Source organism: Poecilia reticulata, chromosome 3 (assembly GCF_904066995.2).
Source record: "Poecilia reticulata chromosome 3, P_reticulata-male-v2, whole genome shotgun sequence".
NCBI lineage: Eukaryota > Metazoa > Chordata > Actinopteri > Cyprinodontiformes > Poeciliidae > Poecilia > Poecilia reticulata.
Genome location: NC_088832.1, coordinates 1,290,931 through 1,312,864, shown reverse-complemented (window position 1 = coordinate 1,312,864; position 21,934 = coordinate 1,290,931). Strand labels below are relative to the sequence as shown.

The 21,934-nt window shown below is 43.1% G+C and overlaps 1 protein-coding gene across 8 annotated transcripts in view; it reads right to left on the bottom strand.

Annotated features, from left to right (window-relative positions):
* Positions 1–21,692, bottom strand: part of znf536 (zinc finger protein 536) — a 233,865-nt gene extending 212,173 nt beyond the window's left edge. For 3 of the 8 annotated variants that reach the window (XM_008404917.3, XM_008404919.3, XM_008404911.3), the window contains exons 1-2: positions 20,620–21,691; positions 20,365–20,473 (exon numbers count right to left, since the gene is read on the bottom strand). The gene's annotated coding sequence lies outside the window, so the exon portion shown is untranslated. The other 5 variants (XM_081604912.1, XM_008404913.3, XM_081604910.1 and 2 more) reach the window with 4 other exon arrangements.
* Between the last annotated feature and the right edge of the window lie 242 nt (positions 21,693–21,934).

The following is a 21,934-nucleotide window of genomic DNA, read 5'->3' as shown; positions in this document are numbered from 1 at the left end:
TTGGGATACAATCGTCCACCACAGGATGTCAACATTATACCCAACCAACACGAGCTTTCAGATTAGCTAAACAACCTGGAGCACATTTCTGGATAGAACAGGAAACATTAGCTTAAAACAGCAAAGCTTCGTTTGAACTGTCAGTGTAATGGAATATGCAGAATTAGAGACACTGGCAGCCTTTTGGAAAACTCAGAGGAAAGGCAAAGGTCTACATGAAATAGTGACGACACACAGAGAGTGATATGTTTGGAAGGTTTACTGTGCTAACCGTACAACTGATAACATAAGATATTAAAAATAGCTTAAAGTACTAAATTAAAGCAACTTACTGCTTCCAGGAAGAATGATAGACTTTTGGCAGGATGGCCAGAGAGAATGCTGTTTAAATCAAACACAACAAAAATCTTTACAGTACAGAAAATATGTTGAACAGAAACCACACATTTATTTCTCACAGGAAAGTTTAAGAAATGGCACTGTGCAGCCAAATCTATGGATTTTCTTTAACCTAAACTAAGCTTTTACCGACATTTACATTTAACAGACTGTTTCATTGTCCCCAAACTTAAAGCTGTAACCTCTTGCGATTGTGGTGCCTAGATTCACATTTATTATTCATTTGTTGCATGGACAGCCACAAAACAGACAGCCTAAAGCCGTGATTGGAGGGCTGGTGCTCAGAGGCAGACGGCGCGCAGAAGAGCCGCTAAATCATCTTGACATTCACCAAGATGTAGCCACACAGAAAGCCAGTGCTGCTGTTAGTTCTCCTACCGACTAATTTGGTTCTACTTAACCCCTAAACACCCCTCGTGCACGAGCACACACACCGGCAGAAATAGATTCAAGGCGAATAGATACTGGCAGACACAGATGCACACACACGTGTGTGTGCATGCGCCTCACATTGACACATTTAATTCCAGGGTCTCGGCACATCTGAATTACAGCAGCCTGATGAGGGAGAGAGGGCCAGGCCCCTTTGGACTGATTAGCATCATTTAAAAAAAAGTCTTCCTTTTTCGTCTGCCTGCCTCACTGACCTCTCCCTCTGCCTCTCCGACTCTGACATCCACCTCCCAGCTGGCATGTGGGTGGCTTCCCAGCAGCAGAACTCAATAGTCAGTTCATACGCTCGGATACATGGAGACGATCCCTGTGGCAACTTCCCGTGCGTCCCAACAACAAAGTAAAAAAGTGATTTCAAAAAAGCAGCTGGTTCCTACAACATTACCTGAACGGTAAAATATTATTCTCGCTATTGAAATTGTATGACTTCCTCTACCCCTCCCCTGCATGGACACACACTGCACACTGCCTGTCAGCTGGAAAATAAACACCTTTTTATTATTATAAAGAAATTCAGCTGTTTAAAAAAAAATTGTCACAAAATCACCTCCCACTCCCACCTAGAGGGCTGAAGGATGTGATGCGCTTAATAAAGCTGCAGTATGCAACTCATACAAAAAAAAAAAAAAATTTAATGTTTTTTACACATTTGCTGAAGCTGTCACCAGGACATGACATCACAGTATGAGACAGGTAATTAATTTCCTCTATGGTCTCCCTATGATCCTACTGCCATCTGCAGAAAAACCACTCAGTCAGAAACAACCAATCAAAACCTGGAGGAGGATCTAAACACTGCCAATCATGCTTGTGTCGTGCTGTTCAAACCTCCCCCTTACTCCCTGCTATGGTACAGCTAGTTCACCACAGCGGGGCCTGCAGTGAATGCTAAGGCTAGTTAGCATGGCCACCAGTGACAGTGGATAAACAGTTATTCTGGAACGTGACTTGATTTTCCACCATTAGCATGTTTAGCAGTGTGCACAAAAGCACAGGTAGTATCGGTTATTAAACTAATGTTGATTCAAAAAGAACAGAACAACAAATAGACATATTGAGGAAGAAGCACATTTACTTGTAAATGTAGATTAAAAATATTATTTAAAAGCAAAGAAACTGCTGCTTTCTTTTTTAAATAAATAACATAAAACAGATCTTACTATGCATTTTGTTTTAAATACAGTGATACATCACAGCATGGCAGCCTCGGATCATCATAGCAATTTATTATGTATGCATATAAATAGACATACACAGACCCATTCATATAGTTGAATATTATCAAAAACCCCACTTATTTTAGGATTTTTATCACTAAATGAAACACATTATATAGGTGAACTACACACAGTTTATTTGACAGCCTTTATCTCTGTCCTTTCTGATGATTTTCCAATTACAGTTGATATAAACATGACTTTTAAAATGAGAATATTTCATCAGACTAATAGCAAAAGTACATTTAAAAACAGAAATACCTGCATTTCAAAACATATGTTTAATCTTACAAACTGCACACACAGTGTGTGTGCAGTTTGTTATATATATATATATATATATATATATATATATATATATATATATGCAGTACAGTGAAGCTGTGTAGATATAATGAAAAATATAGATATAGATCTGATTTTATTTGAGTCCATTTCCTGCATGTGTAAAGTAAATAAGATTTAGGCTGTGTTATTTGCGCATATTTCCCCCCTTCTAAATTATATAAGCCTTGCACATGGCTTAAAATTTTGTAAAGCTTTTCTCAAAATCCTACTTATGGTTGCCATTCTGTGCCAAAAAGTTCATCTGGCCTGTAAATTTAAGCATGGATTACAAATATTCAAATCATGAGCTTACTGTTCAAATAAACATTTTCAACGGGGAGGGGAAAAGTTGCAAGGCATACACTTTCAGCCTAATTCCTCCTCTGGTAACCCCCCACCACACACACACACACACACACACACCCGCCCACCCTTGCCCCATCCTAACTTTCAATATACTGAAAAAGGAGAGAAAGAACGGACGACAGAGTCGGGATGGGGGGGCAAAAACAAAAGAAAAGTTTGGCCTCTTCATTTACCGTGCGGCTGGATAAACAGTGTTGATGAAATATGTAATTAATGTAATTGTAACCACCTATGAAATTACAGTCAGGTGGGTGGGCTCGGTCGTGGCCCCTGTTATTCCCTGCTATAGGACAATAGGGCACCTTATTACAGTTTTAAAAGGGGGGAGGGAGGGAGGCCAGGCAGTGGGAGAGGGGGGCAGGCTTAAGCTGGTCAGCTGCTCACCACATGGTAGAAATAATAGGGACTGAAGTCACAATCATTTCAGCTTTGCTTTAGCTGCGCTAATCAGTGCCATATAAATCAGGGACAAACTTCCCAGACACCCGAGGATCTCAAAGTTTTAGAATTGCAAGTATTCTTTAAACAAAATGACACTGAAAAGAGATTTTATCACTCTGGATTATTTTCTTAAGGAGAATGTGAAACATGCTTAAACTGCAACTCAGCGCTGCGACACAATGAACCACACTGAAATCCACAGAGCTATCTGCCGCGGATGGCAGCTTCAAATTATGGATAAAGGAAGTAATAGTGCATATAAGAGTATTGACGTCTGATGCGGACCACTACCTGAACCCGTCCGTTCAGACCGCCAGTCTTATCCCCAAGATTAAAATAGCCTCTTCTCCACTCGCCGCCCCTGCCTGGCATTAAAATCTACCACATTTGCAAAATTGCAAACAGATGCAACTCAAGTACCTGCAAATAATCTGCCAAGACCAATTTCAAAAGGGAGATTTCAGAATATGCGGGAGTCATTAGAGGGAGTATTATTTCAGCGATGAGTGCAAGAGGGCCAGCAGTGGATCACCCAACCAGATGGGTTCTGCTGCCTTTTATTCAGGAAGAAAGGAGCTGACATGTTCTTCATCTCCCCCCATTATTTTCCCCCTGAAGATGCACACACACACACACACACACACACATATATATATATATATATATATATATATATATATATATATATATATATATATATATATATATATATATATATATATATATATATATATATATATATATATAACATGTGTGAAACAATTACAGTGGAATATTGGAAGTTTCAGAAACAACAAAAGAATGTCAAGTTTCCTTTTGAGTTTTCCAAAACAATCTTTTCATCTCCTTCCCATGGAGGATGCTTTAGGATGGGGGAGGGGGGTTTCGATGTAAACGAGGATGCAGACACAGAGATCTGAAGCCTTGATTGTTTTGCATCGAATGTTAAATGTGAAAAAGAATTAAGGAAGGTAGAAGCCTTATAAAGGCGCCTGCGGTGTATGTAAATGAAATATGTTTCGGAGCCGTAATTTGCAGCTGCCGCTGTTGTTATTTTTCCGGCAGCCGTCTGAAGTTCTTCTGGTCGCTCGGTGGCACTTTTAAAGTGATGCACAACAAAGCGTTCACCAATTAAAGACGATTTTAACACCAAGAACTGCAACAAACTTCATTAGATACTCCACCAAGCTTCTGACAAAAGCCCCCATTCAGCGTTCGTCTGTAAGCCGCCGTGATGAATATTTATAATCAAAACACACATTTCTGTTCCTTCATAGCTATGCAAGGCATTGACCAGCTATTAAAACAAATGAAATGTTTATATCAAATGGAATTTGATTAGGTGACTGGTTATTATTTCTTGCAGGGAAGCAGAATAACAATCCAAGGCACTTAAAAAAATGATCAAAATCACCAAGCCCTTGCAACAATACACATTCAATCAAATGCTTCATAATTGTAACAGTAGGAAGCATTTTAGGCATTCCACCCACAACAAACAGGCTTTGTTCTCCTGTTATGAGAGGCAGCGAGGGGACACAATCAAGTGCGTGAGAAAGTCAGCAAAGCAGGATTTCGGGCAATTCCTCCCAATGTCTCTTTCTCTCTTTCTATTCACCTCCACACACAACTGCTTTTTTTTTTTTTTTTTAGGGTCACCCATGTTATTTGCCTCCTGTTTCATTGCAGTTGGCAAAAAGAAAATTTGGTAATTGAGCGGTACGGAACATGTGCCCTCCCTTCTCGAAGATGACAGATGGATTATAAAAACTTCAAAGGCAAAGCATTTGGAGCACCAGGGGAGAGATGCTAGGTATTTGAACTATCATTCTTTACCCAGGAGACAATGACTGCCTGACATGGTGCATACATCAAGGAATAGTGCAACAGCAAAGACATAATCCAGCGTGCATATGCACACACATCCCCATGATCACTCGTCTCCTGCCTCCTTTCCCCCCAGCCCCTGCCAATGCTATATATTTAACATCCTGTTTTGAATAAGTTTGTGCCAAGCTCAGAACAGAACAAGTCAGGGGAGGCTGATGATATGGTGCTGAATCTCATCTCTTCCCTTCTTTTTTCTTTTCTTATTTTGATTTTTTTTGTTTTTTTTTTTGGATCTCAGGGTTCGAACTGAAGTGTTCTAGTCCACACCGACGTTGTCTTTGTGTTGTAAAAGAATAAAATAAACTCCATGAACGAAGAAAGAACAGAGGGTGGCAATGCCTATAATCATCTTAAAAGTATGATTTATGAAAAGGGCCATCTGCTTTGCCTAACTTAAGCACCGAGGCAACCTTTAATAATGTAGCGACACGAGGAGAGGAGGGGATTGCAGGAGGAGATTGGGGGGAGGGGGGCGGCACTATTCACGGCAGTAGCACAAAGTGATTTCATCAAACTTGTAACCCAAGTGCAGGTCCACCTCTCTGCTCTGTCTCTCCTGCGCTTCCTGTTGCTTCCTCAGCATCCAGCCATTAGTTCAGAAGGAAGCTAATCACTGTTGACCTCTCCTGTCAGGCACATTTAACCCCGGCCCCTCCTCTTGACCCTGTAGGAATTAGCACTATTCACACATCCAAGCACACACACTCAGGTTGCTTTCACTCCTGATAGTCTATTAGACTCAGTTCGATTGGGGACCAAGATTGCAACAGTGGTTCCATTTTCAGCTGATGCGGTTCTCTTTCAGACCCGCATCGGCCAACCAAACCCTTTGAAGAACCTGTTCCTCCCCTTGCCTGTGGTGGCGCTGCACAAACAACCACTGAAGGAAACGATATGAAAACCTCTGAAGAAGACCATTCACAGAATATGAACAAAACAGGTGTGGCGTCAGATTTTAGCGGTTGGAGGATTTCTTTTTTTTTTTTTTAAAGACCACCAGCCATTTCTACTGCTAGCACATGTTTGGTTGTTTTGGTTATATCTACCCAGAATGCCCTGCACAGTAGTTTGCTTCTTGCTTTTAGAGCAGTTTTCGATCCGCGTGGTGTTCACATATTCATTCAAACCCCACTACAGTTCACTTTACTAAACCCAGTCCGAGGTTTGAAGGAGGACCAAAGTTACATTTTTTGTTCCACATCAGAGTTCGGTTAACCATTCACAGCTCCACAAACAAACCAGACATTTTAGTCAGATGGCCTGGAGTTTGATTAAAGTGAACTAAACATGGCTGGTGTGAATGCATCCTTAGACTGTAGCAGAAAACCTACAATCTACCTGACAGATGTGAAAGCTCCTCCTACCTCATACATACATGTTTCTAAAGTTTTCAGTTTAAAGTGACACAAGAGCATAGGATTTGCTCTGTTCCCTAATAAAATGATATTTGGGTTTAAAATTTTCCCACAGGTTTGCATGTTCTCCCTGTAAATGTGTAGATTTTCTCTAGGTACTCGCAGTGTCATACCAAATTCCACAACAATGGAATTAATTCACTTCAGTTCAATGCTTCTCAGTTCATTCTGGTAAGGTGGCTAAACCACTCTGGCCTGCATTACTGGGCTTAGTGGCTGTTGGCTGCTAGTTGAGCCTCGTAGGAAGACTCCAAAAACCTGACGGACGTCCCACATCTGGAACATTTCAGGGTTGTCGAGGTCATGAGGTCTTTCACTTCCAGCAACACTAATGTGGTGATGCAAGTCACAAGCACATCGAAGCGCGAGTCATTATGTTTACACTCCTGACCTGGCTGTGACCTGGAAACAAGTACCAGAACAGGTGTGTGTGTGTGTGTGTGTGTGTGTGTGTGTGTGTGTGTGTGTGTGTGTGTGTGTGTGTGTGTGTGTGTGCGTGTGTGGGGGGGTGTGCGTGTGTGTGTGTGTGTGTTTGGGGGGGGGGTGCGTGTGTGTGTGGGTGGGTGTGCGTGAGTGGGGGTGTGCGTGCGTGCGTGTGCGTGTGTGTGTGTGTGTAGGGGTGTGCGTGTGTGTGTGTGTGAGGGAGAACAGACTACCTGTAGAGGTGTCTGTTATAAAAAGTTGCAACTTTTTCAGATTTTACTGTCCTTATAGTTGATGTAAATCCCTATTTTTGTTCTCAAAAAGCTTTAGGGCCGCTTTATTTTTCATTCAATATGAGCACAAAAATTTCGTGACAAACCTGTCATGGAAACTGCACATCGTCTGCTCTCGACGGTTCCCTTCCTTCCTTACTCCTTTCATCCTTGTCTTTCTCCTCCTCCTCGAAGCCTCGCAGCATGTGTAAGCAGAAGCGCACGTGCTCCCCTCGCCCTCATTACCAGCTAACTATGCTGTTTGATTAAAAGTGTGTACAGAGAGGAAAAGAGAGAGAGAGAGAGAAAGAGTGAGAGAGAGAGAGAGAGAGAAGAGAGGGGGGATGAGGAGGTGTGTGTGCGTGGCGGAGCGCGGGGGGGACAGGCCGAACCTCCATAATTAAGATCACTTCACAGATTACCTCTGGCAACAAAAGCGCGGCAAGCGGTCGCCCGCAGCCTCAGAAATTAGATGAAAAAGGGGTGTTGAGGAGGAGACTGACCTCTGCCGGGCTCCACATGAACACAAGTAACGGCTGAATCAAACACTCCCCACACGCACACACACCACCCCCCTTTCCCCAGATGCCCCCTTCCTCCCAACATGAACTGAGACACACACACACAGGTAGTGGTACACGCTGCAGTCGGAACGACAGCAAACCGTGGGAAATACACATCTTCCAGGAAGAGGACGACACCAGCACCTGAGGGCTGACACTGACACGTGGCTGCTAAGCACAGTATCAGCAGACCTGTCCACCAGCAATTATGATGTACTTTTTGTCTGGGGGGTGTGGGGAGGTTTGGAACGCAAATTGCCACTTAAAAGAAAAACGTTGGCCTCGTTTTAATTTGGCTTAGCGGTTAGAGAACATCGGTAATGTAAAACCCAAGTCAAATTCCTTGTTTGTGGACACAGTCTTGGCCAATAAAACTGATCCTGATGTAGGTCAGTCTACCAAAAGCAATGAAGTTTCATTTTCAGTCCCAGAGGCGGTTCTGTCATCCCCCTTTACCCCACCCCCAACCCACCCACCCAATAAAAATTAAGGAAATCCTTTCAATTCTGGAGCAGGATAAAATGCTGAAACTCTCAGCAAATACATAACAGCAACAGAAAACTTGGTCAAGTTGGGCCACCTACCCTTTCCAATATCACCATGGGCAATGGTCATCTGGTGTGGCTGAATGTATCTATGCTTCCTTTCTTAATTCTTGACCATGTTCCTTTTATTCTGCTTACTTTTTATTATTTATACATATATAGCTTCAGTTTATGATTCTTTTTTCTGTTTCGATTTTCTCTCATTGATTGTAAACAACCAAATATGCTACTTCCGATTGAAAAACTACAGAATTCCCTTAGTTTGTAAAATTGTTCATACAGAATCATTTGATGCACCAGTAATATTTAAAGAGGCTGAATTATGTATTTTCCAGGCATATAGTGCCATTTATAGCACAATCAAGTAACTGTTATCAATTATCTGGAAAAATCTGTATATATCAAAAACAACTTAAAAGACATTTGGCTTTGCCTTACCATCTGACACCTTGTTAGTGGCCTCTGTCTCTTTAAGACACTTCTCTCCTTTCTGCCACTCACACTTCAGCAAGTCACAACACTTTTTCATGCCATCCACTGATGCCATTTATGACTGATCTCAGAAGCGTTCCATTTTGTAGGATAAGGTCAGCAGACTTGGTGTAACACAGTTACACCAGGTTTTTGCTTGCTATTTGCTGCTGCTGCTAGTCTGGAGGGGCTGTGTGGTAGGCACAGGGGTCTGGGACTCGCCTAGGGATGAGGGACATGGCTCTTAGGCACCCCTGAATGGTTGCTAGGGGAGATTCAAAGATTCCTCTAACATGCATGAAAGAATCAAAGCAACAGTCCAGGTATGTTTTTCAGGAAGTAATAGCATTATAACATGATACAAAGCTCAAAAAAGTCAACTTTGCATAACACCTCGCCACCAGCCATGTAACAAAATAAGCAATGAAATAAATGAAATAAAATTTGAAAGCAAATTTCTACTTTTGCCATTTACATATAAATATATATTTTTTGTATCTTCCTGTCATCAAGTTTGCCATTTAATTTTTTCAAAAGTTTTCTTACAACCTGATATATGACCAAGTATTGATAACATTCCTGCAGATACCTTCTTTTCCTTAGATGCATTTAGATTTTACCAGATGATGTCCTCAAACAGTCATTTTGCTTTTCTAATGTTAAAAACTGGAAAATGTGTAAATAAAAGCAAATTCATTCAGATTTTTCTCAAACATATATCGTCATTTATCAAAAGGATTGGTGAGAAACTAAACAGATTTAAATAAGCTTGCAAAAGTCAGTGAATTGACATAATCACATTTTTACTTTATTAAAAATTATAACAGAAATTAAACAATTTTATTTTGTGGATGTGAATTTAGTTTAAAATATTTAGGTGGTAGACAGTGAAAATATATTAATTCAGTGTTAACTTGTGCAAACTAAAACTACTCTCTTCTATCCTAAACCCAATATAAAAAAAGAACTTTGAAAAAAAAACCTTTATAAGAAACTAAATGTCTACATGTGGCATTTGTTGATTGTTAGCACAGTTATTGCTTTCATGCCGATGTTATTTTTGCAAGTAATATTAGAATTCCAGTTTTCTATTCAACTTAAAATCTATCTGCAGAAATCAACTGTCAAAGTCTAAGGGAACAATAATATAAGTCATGTTTCAGTTCCACTTCTGCTCTTTTGCTCTTTCTCTTCGAACATTTTGAGCCTCCTCAGTCTCAGTGGTGTCCCAAGCTCTTCACCTTGCCCTCCTCCAGTCTCCCACTCCTGCCCTGCAAGCCAATTCTGATCTCTGGTTAAAGAAAGGGGGTTGGGGTGAGGGTTGGGGTGGGGGGGCATTTACTCTAATCACAGGGATCTAGAAGGAGCGCCTCGAAGCCCTCGGGGGCTGATCGGCAATCAGAGAGATGGAGGCTACAAGAGGGAGAGAGAGAAACAAACCTGAGCTCAACTTCAGAACTGTAGAGCCGACCTCTATCTGCAATCTGAAGCAGTTCTGTCATGAGATTGTCTTGCTGGTGGGTGGGCATATTATGGGCTGAATGGGGGGGATATGAGTTGTAGTTCTTTCTGTAAATGTGGAAGACCTAGCTTAATTGCTTAAAGACAGGGTGAGGCGAGAAAGCATGATACGATGTGTTAGACTCGGGCTTTCAGCGGCTGAAAAAAGGAGCAACACTGGAATGAAAATGTATTCTGTTGTTTAAAATAATAAACCAAATCCTCACTGGAAAAAAAAAGACGTTTGAAAATAAAGTCAATCTGGAAAGCATTAGAGGGTACGAGAGTTAACTGTAGATTTCCAGCATGACTGTTAAGAGTCTTTTGCTCAGCTTTGAAGTTAAAAATGCTCCAAGAATTAGTCACTCATTAGAATTTCCTTAAGATCTTTTCTTCTTATTTTGCATATTACCAAAATTTTAGGACCTATCACAAAACCTTGTGGCACACCACAAAAAAACCAAAAGAAATACATTGACAACTGGATTTTATTTAGCTGCTACGTCTGATCTAAAATTAATTCAAAACAAAATAGCTGTAAATCTTTTTTTTTTTTTTTTGGTGACCCATTTGATGCAATTCATATTTTCTTTTAACCACAAACATATTTTGAGGTCAGATGCCTTTTTCAATCTGTGACACAGTTTTTGACCTTTTACTTTGAAATCTTATCCACACCTTGTTTAAACAAAAGGTGCACTCGTATTTTCAAAGGTTTTTCAGCAAATTTGGCTCCAAGGCAAACACTTCTGCCAATTGTAACTCTATCTGTCTGCTATTAATTATTAATGTATGTATTCACCATGTTATAAACCAAGAAATAAACAACTCCTGGGATTGTTTTGAAATCTCCTACAGGATTTAAGAGGCCCTGATTGTCCCTGATTAAAAGCAGCTATACATTGTGCGCAAATTAATAAAAACATTATTACATAGTATAAGAATACACAGAAGACATTTTAAAACAAAAAAACACCACTGTGGTCCTGGGCCGAACCGGGACAGAATGATCAAGAGCAACATTTAAAAGCAGGCAGATCTGCCTGCGGATGTTTAAACGTGTGCGAGTACAACAAGAAAAGCTATTAAAAAAAAACTCAGCTCTGAGGTGAGGAAAACAACTTGAGCACATGATCTGAAATAATAATGCTGACAAAAATGCCACAGACTAAGCAGCAAAAGACAAAGAGGAAGATAAGCGGGAGCGGTGGGAGGAGGAGGAGGGGGCTGGAGGAGGTGAGCCATTTGAAGATGCAAAGGAGAAAAAGACGATTTGAGAAAACTGAAATTGGCCGAGATCAATTAGGTTTCTTTTACCACAGAAGTGGGAGCTCGTCTTATGACTAAAGAGAGGCATTAAAAGAAAGGAGCGCGCCACCGAGGGAATTCTCTCGCATTAGAGCGCTCTCTTTTCAAATCCAACGCCAGCGCTAACGCAGATAAATAATAGATAAATTTTATTAGGTTCCCCACCTTGAACAAGACTTTTTAAAGTAGTTCATGAAAGACCGACGGCTCCTGAAGAGCAATACGCCGTCACACAACTGCACACACACACGCACACACCCACACACACACACACACGCACACATGTAAAGTGCGTTTTACCTGATTAAATAAAACACCAGGAGGCATCAACTTCACAAGCTGAAGAGTGCTTGCACCCCGCTAACACACGGTTTTAACACCAGTCCTGTTGCTGATGGACACAAACACTCAGTCTTGATGACATTTCTGGTAGTTAATGGAACATGATGGGAGTTTCCTTTTGTTGATTTATGATTGAATTAAACAAACCAATAAATACATTAAAAAAAACACCTGCTGGTATGTAAGAGATATTGACATACTTTAAAGTTTTCCTCCCCCATAAACTTCCAAAGTAACTAAGTTGTTTAGGTGAGTGGACGTGTGTGTGACAGGTATGAGTAACGGAAGTATTTCTCTGCTCAAGCTTTAGTCAGCAGTCATGAGGGCTTGTTTGTACATTCCAGGACTGGAGCAGGTCCAATTTCACCATTTTGTTTTGCTGTTATGCTTAAATGTGTTGTAGGAAGATTTCTTTTCTTTTTTTTACAGAGGACAGATGTGTTGATAAAGCTGAGGAATGAACTCTAACTGATCTTTTCCCTGAAGTTTAAAGGAGGTTCTGCATTCTCTCCCAGTCCCTGAAGCTCCGTGAAATGAAAACCATGAAGAGAAAGTTGCTTTTGAATGTTGAATGCGCTGTCCTAAAATAGACGCAAAGTTAAACAAGAAGACATGTATTTACCTTTTTCCTATCTTAAAAAAAAAAAAAGGCACAGTAGCAGTCGTCGGTCTCACAGCAGCTTTGCCTCGGAGATGTGGTCGAGGCTGCGCCAGTCGTTTACAGAAGGCTGTGTGTTTAATGCCTGGAATGCTCATTTGCCTTTTGGGTTTACTTATTTACTTTTGCATAAATGGGAAACAGTAATGTGGTATTAAAGGACTTCTCAGGGGGGAAAGCTGTGTTTTTAAATGCAGCCTTTTCTAAAAAACTCAAAAAAGAAAACGCTCCCTTGGTTTGCTATATTAAGGCAGGGTTGATGATTAATGCAGCACAGATTGAATTTTTCTTGATTAATATTAATAATAATAAATTACAAAAATAATGCCAAACATGAAATGAACAACCCAGCTCCCCTCCACACACACACACGCACACACACACACCCCCCCACACACACACATACACGCACACACACACACGCACACATACGCAGACACACACAAAGAGAGAGAGAGAGACATGCACCCGCCTTTGCTCAAAGTCATAATATACAAAATGAGCAGCCAGGCTAAACCGAGTGGCAAATAATCCTAAATTTCCCAACAGAAAAATAGAAAATGTAAAATGACTGCCTTGATCAAGCGGAGCTGAGGAATCCTTCACAGCAGCCGCAGCTGCAGCGCCACCACTGTCACTTGGAATGAAAACGTAAACCTTTCACAGCTTTCGATTGAGTCTTTAATTCAGCCCGATGTGACATTAAAACCCTTCGCTTGACTTCCAGTGGTTGTGACAAATGTACCGGCGCTTAATGGAGGTGCGCAGACAGGCCGGCATTTCAGTGACTTTTATCAAAGTGAATTTATCAATTCAGGCTCGCAGGATCTGTGGCAGCCGCTTGTTGAGAGAGAAGCCTGCAGAATCTGTTAGGTAAATCATCTCTCCTCTTCTGCCTCTCTGTTGCTCTCCTTCTGCTCCTCGCCGAGTGTTGTCCCCCTATCCACCCCCCACCCCTCCCGCATCGCCCCGTCATCACTCCTCGTCTTCCATTTAGCTCCGTATTATTTCCGCTAACAGGACCGTTTTCCGCCAAATAGGTGACTTTAAATCGTAAAATTAGCACGTAGTAGTAGCATCTTATCTCAATCTAACCTGTTTACTTCTTTTTAAAATGTAATATGTGGTTCAAAGTTAATGTGGAACAAGCTTAGAGGTAGATGACTGTCAGACAGTTACAAAAAATGCATTTGAAATTCTATATTTCAAATGCATAATCACATTTAAATAGTTTTAAATGTGATTAAAACTATTTTATTCTTTTGTGCAGTTGGAAAGAGAAGTGGCTCAGAATAATGTCAAAACAAGCTCCAAACTACAGCAGCAATATATCTTAATAATGCCTCTTCTAACACAAACTTTCAAAAACAATCATTTATATGTTGTTAGTTATGAATCTGAAATAAAGATTCACAGCAGGATCAGGAATGAAAAGAAGGGAAGACATAAAAAAAAGACAAACTGAAGGCAGGTAGGAAAAGATTAGGGTTAATATTGGGAAAGCTTGTGGGAGCTGACAAACGGCAAAAAAAGGAGTGAAAGAACGCCAGGGGAAGAGCGATAAGAAGGCTGGTGAAGGGTTCTCTCCGGGGCTGCCATCAAAGTGTCTGAGCTACTTGAACCTTGCCCACCTTTCCACTACCTCACTAAGGAGATCCTGCCCCACAAACCACCTATAAACCACTCGGACACATGATCCACTCGTACAGATGTGGAGTGGAAACACACACACACACACACGCGGGTGTGCACAAAAAGGCAGAGAGAGAAACTCTTCCTCTCAGACACACGTTCTAACACACCATCATTTACCATTAGTCCTCGATTAACAATTGTCTGTTCCACTTTGGAGTAAAAGGGTACTTATCACCAAAAGAGAGCTTACCGAACAGTCTCTACCGCACCATGCCGATTAAAATGCGTAATTTTAAATAAATCTATTACTGGAACATTTAGTAGGCAACAAAACACACAGGTAAAGGTTTTACCCTACGGACCCTGAGGCAGAACGGACAGAAAAACACGGACGTCCCACTGGGACCACAAATGAGAAGCAAAAGAAAAAAAAAAAAAAACTTTCAGCAATTTATCTGAATATGTATATATATTCAGACAAACATAGATATAAATAATTTTTTTTAATATGTGGGCTTCAAATAAAATACAATAGCAGCGTTAATTCATCTTTGTGGAAATATTCACAGCGGAGGAATTCCGGCAGGCAGGAACGGAATCGTCTCTCCGACAAAAGAGCCATCTTCCCCGAGTAACAAGTTGGTGCAATGAGTGTCGACAGAAGAGGAGCTGAAATCCCCCCCTGGGCTACAGAATATCCCACTATTGTAGTCTTAACCCGCGAGACCTGGCTGGGAATGTACAGCTTTCACAGTCACTTCTCATCCTATTTGTAGCACTGCCGTTGATGCGCGAGCGCCTGTGCCACAGCAGGTCACTCTCCCCCCCCCTCTTTCTGTTCACACTGCTGTCTCTCTCTCTCCTACCTCCAGTCCACACCATCACCTTTCTCTTCACACACACATCACAAGAGTTTCATAAAAGAGCTCCGCAGATTATTTTGATGGAGCGTTTTTACCCCAATGGAAACGCACGCTTTGTTTTGCCATGTTTTTTTTTTTTTTATATTTATTATATTTATTTTATAATTTATTCATTTTCTTATTCATTCCACTGGGGAAGTTTCATTAAAGATCCAATTATGCAAATGAGGTGCTGGGGAAGCAGCTGAATGTGCGCTACAATGGTGTACAGTAATGGTTGGGCTCACCGTACGGCAGATCCAGGGCCAGATTTATGAGCGCTAGCAAACGGGAAACGCCTCCATCCTTTGGTGAGAACCTCTTGATCATAATTAAAGGTGCACACATTCTCCCCAGCTTTCCCACACTTTCACCTCTCCTCTCTCCCCTCCCGCTCTTTTCTTTTCTTTTCGGCCCCCCTCCCTGAATATTTTGATGTCTTCATTAGCCGGGGTCTGGAAGTTTACAGAGGTCACATCCGAAAACGCGCAACGCAGCTAAAGAGCAGTCATGACATGAGCCCAGCAGTCAGAGATGCTAGGTGAAAGGGGGCGATAGACAGGACCTTCTACACACACGCACGCACACGCAGACACACACACACACACACACACAGGCACACACACATACACACATACACACACACACACACACACACATATTTCCATCTCATGAAGGCTGGAGGTATTTACCACTGTCTTTGCAGAGCGCAGCTGAATGCTAAGTAGCAACAATTCTCTGCTTCAAGACCTCTGATTGATGTGTGCTTGCCGGTTTGTGTTAAGCTGTTGTCTGTGGAAATGACACGGCTGAAAACACAGCGCTCCTCGACGTATCAACAGGAGGGAAAAAAAAAAAACAGCCCTGACATCGCCTGGTGCCTCCGTAAATCCACAGTTTGAAGCAAACTTTTAGGAATAAGGAATCCAAGCAGGACACAAACCATTGGGGAACCACGGCACCCCAGAGGAGTTCCTCTGGGGAAGTAGGACCAAAGATTCAGAACGTCACAGTCTGCGAGGCCAGAGGACATGGGGCGGAAACCTGGGGGCTTCAACACACTGAACCGATGTGCAGACACACACACATTCTCTACAAGTCCTCTGATAAGGAGAAATCACCTCCTCCATTCTTAGCTCTCCCTCTTAAGACCAACTGCCTCCGCTCTCCTCTCAGCCCCGCTTCCTCCCTCTGCCCAGACACGTAGACACTCGTTGTGATGGCACCCTGGCATGAGGGCACCCAGTCTGTCAACGCCTCATCTGCCCCACACTCTTTATTCTTAGATGGAACTGACGTCAGCAATTAGCCTCAGCTTCACCATCTCGGCCCACCCGACCCCTCCGCTCCTCTGCATCCCAACTGTTGGATTTTGTTGCTGATTTTTTGTTTTACCTTATGTATTCAGTGTAGTTTTGATCCATAGTTGTCTTTGCAGAGACTCTTGTAGCTTACTGTGTCTCTCACCATAAATTCATTCAACAAAATGAAATCCTAAGCATGAGCAGAGGCAGGAGGCACCAAACCTGTTGGCTGCTGTTGAAAACGTTTCAACCTGGAGGAAGAATCTATTTTCTGGAGATTGATTGGGAGTTTTTAAACCGGAGAAGTCCCGTTGTTATTACCCTCACAAGGCAACTTCACGTGAAGACTGACAACATGCTGCCCTCCCTGGCTTAAACTCTAGAGATCAAGGTCAAGGAGTTACAATCCCCCCCCCCCCCCCCCCCCACACCCACCCCCCCACCCCCCAGGCTGTGTAAGGAACACAGCCTGATCAGAAACAAAAGGTGGAACTTTTTTTTTTTTATTCCCATCCAGCGCCCTGAAAACCAGCAGCTAACCAAAAGAAAAGAAAAAAAAACGGGATGAGGGCGAGGCGGGAGGGCTGCTGTTTTCACAATGACTGCACATATCAATTAATGGCTGGCTGATCAGCAGAGCTGGCCTGATCCGGCCTGCCCACCACTGCCCTGATCCCAGCGGATGGGAAAACCTGGCCCTGCAGCCTGTGCAGCTGGAGCCCTCTCCCCATAATTACATGAGAATGGGGGGTGGGGGGTGGGGGGGGGAAGCGAGGCTGCAGATCTGATGGGGGGGACTCTTGCAGATGCTTGAATCCAAATCACAGGCCATGGTTAAGCATGCATGTTGCCGTTCCAATTTAAAAACCTCTGTTACACTTAGAATAAAAATGTGATTGTTTAACCCGTCAGCATGCAGATAGCTGACAGCAGGGGAGAGCGGCCTGCTGACTGACTGACTGACTGACTGACTGACTGACTGACTGACTGACTGACTGACTGACTGACAGTCTGCTGAAAGGAGAACTGATCTGATGCCATCTCCTCTCTCCAGCTCTCTCTCCTTCGTTTGCAGCTGAGAGATGTTTATCAGCGCAGTCAGTCATGGTCTGTGACCCTCCACCCACCTTCCCCAAACACACACACACGTATAACACACACTCTCCACCACCCTCAGAAGCACCGTTACAGGGCACAGGTGGGAAAGCGACTCATGCCGGATTGTCGGCAGAGCGGATTTCCAGCTCTGTCAGTTAGAAAGTTGCAGCAGGAGGATCCGTCAGATCCCTGCTGCCGCGAGAGACGATTCATTCTTCAAATCTCATCCAGAAACAAAATGTATCAATGTTCACCATTTTAAATGCCTGTTTTTTTGTGTGTTTTTTTTCCTCTGACATTTCTGTGTGTGTGTGTGCAGTGAAACGATTTATACATTTGTGAAGGCAGAGATTTTCAGGCGGCCCTGATAAATAAAAACTAAACTGAGAACACCTTCAATTCCTCGAAAAGGCCAGATTGGAAAATCAAAGAAGGCCTTTTTGTCCTCCTAAAATATTTCACCTAAAAAGAATGACAACATATCAGCTGGTAGGGGAGCAGAGCGAGGAGCAGGGAAAGGGCAGACAGGTCTGAGGCAGCTCTGCACTGTCATCCATTTCATATTTCTCCTGCGATAAAGGACTGAAAGCAACTGACAAAAGGGGTTTACGCCCAGACACTATTTCAGACACAATATCCGCCCTGTGCATACCATTACACAATGACAGCATCTCAGCCCGTACAGTCCATCTATTTATTCAATTTTCCCTGCACAATGAATCCAAGGAGGAAGCAACTTTTTTGGGCGGATGGGGGATGGAAGGAGGCAGAGGGGGCTCGGGATAACTTGGGGAAAGGTTAGGGAAACAGTGTGATGGAGTTTTTGGAGCCATTTCATTTGTCTCCATAAAGCTCGTAGCTGGTTGGAGGTAAAGTGGGGTCAAACCGGTCAGGGGTCAGTTTTACTTCCAGGAAAGAAAAAAAAAGGGAGAGAAAATAACAGCTCCCCACCCAAGACGCTTGGTGTGACAGGGGCTTTAAATGGGATTACAGAGCTCAAACATCCCTGGTGCCGCATAATTCAATTTATTCTTTATTAATTCAGAACTGCCCATTTATTTTCATATATTATTAAAATATGTTAAAGATTGTTAAAGTTGAGAGTGTCTTTGCTTTTTTTTTTACTTTTTTATTACTATTCATGGAGTGAAGATATTGCAGAGAAAATATTTTTTTCTGAAATCAGGGCAGGGTACAAATCTGATCTGTTCCCTCCGCTGATGTGATATGGCCTCATGAGCTGTCCTGCTGCTATTTGCACGCGCGCACACCGCAACTTTTGAGGAAGACTTTTTCCCAAGCCGGACAAGGTGTTGTTAAGGCAGAAATAAGACGGCTCCGTTTCCGCGCTTTTATCTGGGAGAGCATGACGCTTTGACGGCTTTTTCATTTCGGAGGTCGATCTCGGCGCTCAAAATGGCAGGTCTCATCGGCTCATAACTTTGTTTGCCTTTTTTCCTTTTTCCTTTTCTTTTTTTTTTCTTTCTTTTTTTTAGGACACGTGGTGCCAAAACTTTAACTTCTTTATTCCCGCTGTCTTCAAAAATCCCAGCTGCGTGGAATATCGCCGGCTAAAAAAATAAAAAAAAAGTTTTCCAAGCAACCGGGAACACGGCCACATACTTCTGCAAAAGTCCCACGCTGTGCTGCTGATCCGTAATGCGCCAAAGTCGCAAAGCGGTGCGCAGCGAGCGGCTTTTACGCACAGGCTTTGTGGGTAAAAAAATAAATAAATAAAAATTAAAAAGCAATAATGGACATTAATGAGTTTTCTGCTCTAAATGAAACTAGTTCGGCACGCGGAGACTTGCAAGGTGTCGCTTCCGAGCTGCTCCCATCTCTCTCGGTCCCAGCTGCTGTTTTACGACCCCTCGCTCCGGATAATTGCACCCTTATTTTCTAATCATGATTCGGGGAGACATCAGGGGACCCCCGCTGCGACACACACACAGAAACAAGCCTGAGTGAGCTCCCCCCCCCCCCCCACCCACACCACCACCCTCACACACACACACACACACACCCACTCAGAACCCCCCGATAAGACCTCTTCGCTTTCAGCTCCACACTTCTTACCTTCTCTTATTTTTTATATATATATTTTGTTTTGTTTAAATTCGCCGACTCCGGTGCGTAAACGCCGCGTCGAGACCAACAGTGCTCAACAAACAGCGAGGCATGTCCGTTTGATGTGACGGGATCATGTTGCCGCCGCTGCTGCTGCTGCTGCTGCGGGGACAGGAGTGTTGTGGGGGGAAAGTGCGCTCAGGACGGGTTTCAGACTGTCCACTCCACGCTCGTCCGCGTATTCCGACTTGGACATAAAAAAGAAAACAAACAAGGTTTTTATCAGGACTTGTCCCCTCGCTCTCCGGTCCGGCTCCTATCGGCGGGCATCAGCAGCGTGTCCCCTCCATCTCTCAGCTCAGACTCCCCCTATCTGGCGGCTGGAAGAGGCGCTCTGCTGTAGAGAGCAGCGCCGGCTGCTCCTGCGGTATCCGCCGTCAGAGCAGCTGATGAACCCAGCGGTGAGCGGAGCAGCGAGCCCCCTCCACCCTCCGCGCCACCTTCTTCTCCCGGTCCTCACATTAGACAGAAACAAAACGCTCCAAAAATACCTCCGAGATCCTGACCTTGAACCGCGCGGAGAGATTATTTTTGATTAAAATTATAATAGTAAAAAGAAAAAAAAAAGAGAAAAGCAACGTGCCCTCTGCTCTAAGCCGTGAAGGCGCAGCCAGCGGAGGTTCGGGGCGACCAGAATTGGCTGGCATAGCATTAACATCCCTCCCTGCAAACACACAAAATAACTCCAAAAAAAGTGACATTCCTTACCTTTCAGGACAGCTGTTCCGGCTCCCCGTCCTCCCCGTCTCCTCCTGGCCTTTAGAAACTCCTGGATAAATGAGCGTTTCCTCCTCTGCGTCCCGAGCGTCAGTCACCGCTAAAGAGAAGTAATGAGTGATAAAAATGACGCTCATCTATCTGCACTGTAACCTTGTGGCGTATTTAATGTAAATAAGCCTCATTGGGTTGCGGGTCCCCGCGCATACAGACGCAGGACCGCTCCCAGGGGAGCCTCTCTTTTACCTTTTCAGGTTTTTTTCTCTCTTTCTTTCACCGATTCAAAGGATTTATTCCCGCTGCGCTAAAATGAAATTATTAGAGAATAAAGATGCGAGTGCGCTCTGAGCAAAAGCGTGGAGAAATTTTTGCGCAGGTGCTCGAAGCTTTTCTTTTCTTTTTTTCTTTTCTTTTTTTCTTTTCTTTTTTAAACTGCTCTTTCAGACTGACTCAAACACTAATGCCAACAGGAACTTGGAAGTTCGCTCAACTTTTTTTTTTTTTTTTTTTTTTTTTTGAAGTTGTGAATAAAAGCACATGACAGAAAGACAGAACGACGTCCCTCAGAAGCAGGAGTGTTTCCTGCGACTAAAAGCTGCCCTTGCACCCTGTTTTTGATATATTATGGTTCCATATGGGGGGGTAGAGAGAGGAGGGAGGGGGGCTGGAAGAGGCTGAATAATGCAATTATAGATTCAGTGTCCCAGCGTTGACAAAAGACAGGGCTTCAATAGAGGCTTTGTTGGGGGATTATATAATGATTATGGGGTAATTATGGGAACGGTTTTGGTAATAATAATAAAGAGGGAAAAAGTATATCAAGTACTCTCCTGGACGGACAGCTTGTTTTCTGTAATGTTAAGTGCATCACAGAGGAGAGTGACAGACAGACAGGCTGTGTTGCTGACAGCTAGTGGTCGCGCGCAGCCTTGATTATTCAAAATGTCGCACCGACAGACGCATTAACGCCGCCGACAGAGGATCGGATGGCCGCAAAACCGGACGTGGGCCCGTAGAAGGGATGCAGCACGGGGGTCGTGTTTACAACCCCCCTCCGCCACCACCTCCTTCACCTCCACCACATAAGTCAGCCCCGGGTCACACGCACACGGGACACGCACGCGCCGCTCCGGAGCTGTCGGGAGAAGGAGCACGCGGACGGTCACTCCGAAGGATAGCGCGCGGCGCTCCATCTGTGCGTGGGAATAATCCGCAACTCGCAGCGTGTTAAAACCATTATTACTTTAATTGCATTCAGGAATTAACTGCAGCCTGTTCGGAACATTTTTCCATCCAAAAAAAAAAAAGAAAAAAATCTGACTCCCCCCCCTCCCCCCACACATTTATTATATGTGATTATAGCTCACTCTTGCTTTCTCGCTCACTCTTTTTTCATATATATAAAATAGGTACTTGTTGCTCACTTTTTGTCCTGTCTTTTTCTTTATCTTTCCAACAGAAAACACAATCACATTTAAAGATTCACACTTCTTTCTTTGTTTAATGCATGTGATTTCTTTCCTCCTAACTAAGAAAATTTAACTTTTCGCTCCCCACATCC